The 2,809-nt window shown below is 33.3% G+C and overlaps 1 long non-coding RNA gene across 1 annotated transcript; it reads left to right on the top strand.

Annotated features, from left to right (window-relative positions):
- Nucleotides 1-933: 933 nt before the first annotated feature.
- LOC108373220 (uncharacterized) lies at nt 934-1,755 on the top strand. Its single transcript, XR_001848940.1, has 2 exons — nt 934-1,019; nt 1,150-1,755. It is a non-coding gene; the product is annotated as an uncharacterized LOC108373220 (long non-coding RNA).
- Nucleotides 1,756-2,809: the final 1,054 nt, after the last annotated feature.

Here is a 2,809-nt window from a genome sequence, read left to right as displayed (position 1 = left end):
GCGATTATGTTCAATACATTTCAGGTCATTACCCTGATAATTTCGTAAAAATTGCCAGGGTTCATTTAACTTTCTTAACGGGCAATAAAAGTACTGCGAACGCATATTCACACATAGCTATATCGCTGAGTGCAAAGGGTGTTTTGCCCCCTTCTAGCGCTATTTGTTGATAAGTAGCACCTTTTTTTTATAAGTCAATGTATGCCATGCCGAATGCAATGGGACTATGCACTCAATATTAGTCAGTTACTCAGTGGCTACCAAATCGAAACAAAGCGACCACCGACTGTAGCGCAACACATATTGCAGCGGTGAGTACAAATGATCATGTCGAATAGGTTTGAACAATGCCCAAAGGCATCGGCATCGGCATCGGCATCGGTGGTGTATGTAGTAAGGTCTTTGTTGATCATATACATATGCATATATATATATATATATATATATATATATATATAGTATACGTTCTCGTAATATTTTTTAGCTCAATATTTTGAAATCTTTGCATATATGTAATAAATACATTTGTATGTACAAGTATGTATATATTTAAGTACATATCATATGCATATTTATATCGTAAAACACGCATGAAAGTTGGTCAGTTTGTCTGCATTTGTTGGCTTGGAAAACGCAAAAAAAAATACCGCCTTTATAAAATTAAGTAAGCAACAGTTCAACGGTGAGTAGTCGGCTGCTAAGTATATCTACATACGTACCGCAGGCTTCCTGATTACTTGAATTCTGCGCGTCATTTAGCACGAATGTAAAATAAAAACAAAACAAGAAACGAAAAAAAATATAATAAAATATACTCATACTTTTATATATACATATGCATATACAAATTATCCGTGCCTTATGTATGTATGTACTTTCGTATGCCTGAATGAGAGTGCATATAAAATTCAGAGACCAAAGTGAATGCTAGTCATTTTTGGTTGCACAGCAAGTCCGGGTGTGACCACAAGAACAACCTACATATTAAAATAAAAATTAAATTAACACTCTACTTTTGGGTATACTAAAATGCATATTTAGAATTTAATAATAGTATTTTCTTATTTTAATTTCTGCTTATTTAAAATAATTTAACACTACGTTGTAATAAACTTGTTTTTCCATTTTTTTGTTTTGCTTTATTTCCAGGTGGCGTTCATAAATCAAGTTGACTACATCACCCGCAAAAAGTAACCTACATTCGACTTACACAACTTCTGTGCAAACAAATATTCAAAGTACACATAATTTATGAACACACATTTGTACATCTTAGAGTTGCATACAATTATATATGCTAGTGATATTAGTTTTAAAACAAATTCTTTTTTTCAACAACTGCAAATATTTACTTACGTAGATTTGCTAAGCCTTAGGACCTAACAGGGAAATAGAATTGAAAAGAATTACGGCTGGTATAGTGCAGAAAGCAGCAGTTACAATACACAATACACAATTCATTTCCACATCCAAATGGATCCATCTGATGTATTCACTATTTTCTGTTGGCTGATTTGTACACTTTTATTTGGGCCCACGTTATTCTTTCTATGTATTTACTTACCTGAATTACCTGTTAGATATATAAAACGCATTCGATCATAATTAAACTTTAAACTTAACTCATGTAAATTTAGAAATCTACTTAATTGTAAGCGCTTAGTTATTATACATACATATGTATTTGTTATGGTTTAGTAAATAAGGTTTAATGTATTTTTTTATTGAAATAAATATTTTTACTAAACGACACAACTTTGTAAAATTACTTTTGACTATCATACATGTTATTCTGAACTTGAGTTGCCTTATCAGGTCGGCAAAATACGCTACCCAGTGTGGAAAATGAAGTTTTCTGTGACAATGCAAAAATGTTTGTGAAATCTTAATGCTATGCCAGATAAAACTTTTGCTTCGCGTTGCGTAAGAAATTAGCTTTAACAGCTAAAATAAAATGTATGAAAAAGTTTAAAGTAAATTCAACAAATAGAAAAAAAAAATTCCGCCATATTGGATCCATAATTTTGAAGTTTTTTAATTTGATGTCAGATCCTTAATCAGCGACTCCAACAACACCTGCGTAACAAGTTTCACGCTGATCCGATCCATTTTCAAATTATCGTCCGCAAGGCCGTATTTAGGGGGACGGATCACTGTCTAGGGATCACTGTGGCTCGCAACCCAAATTAACACTCTTACAATTACTTTTCGATAGAAGGACCCCATCTCAGCTCATTTAGCGCTAGGCGAAAACTTGCGCATGAGCAATTGCAAGCTCCTTATGGTCTAGGCTGAATCGGAGGCGATCAAATCGTAATCACTGACCCCAAAAACAGGAAGTCTAATGAAGTTTGAAAAATCACAAGTTAACATTCTTTTGATCGATTCAGCATAGGGGGGGGTTGACTTTCCTCTTAGAAACCGTAAATGACTTGATCTAGAAAAATGGCAAAATACGGGTACTTTGTAGCTACTTCCGCGAATGCTTGATTTTTTCATGGCTGCAAAATCGTGTCGAACGGTGTTATCCGAGCAAAATGTGTGAAATCAACTCAGCACTTTCAATTAGGTGCCTATTAAGGCGTTCGATTATTTGCATTCGAAAAATTGAAATTTGGCAAAAACACGGCTCCTAATTTTTAAATTAAGAAAAAACCGGATAACCCGGTTTTATTTTACATAGTTTTCATACAGTGAAATTACGTATATTGGTATGAAGTCATGACTAAAAATTACAATAAAACCATTAACAGTAAATATAGCTTTGCTTAAAAAATAGCAAAGCAAAACAAGTTCAAAGTTATTTTAG

Source organism: Rhagoletis zephyria, unplaced genomic scaffold (genome assembly GCF_001687245.7).
Source record: "Rhagoletis zephyria isolate East Lansing unplaced genomic scaffold, Rhagoletis_zephyria_1.1 Rzeph_scaffold_06476, whole genome shotgun sequence".
Lineage (NCBI taxonomy): Eukaryota > Metazoa > Arthropoda > Insecta > Diptera > Tephritidae > Rhagoletis > Rhagoletis zephyria.
This window is presented reverse-complemented; position numbering and strand designations above follow the sequence as displayed.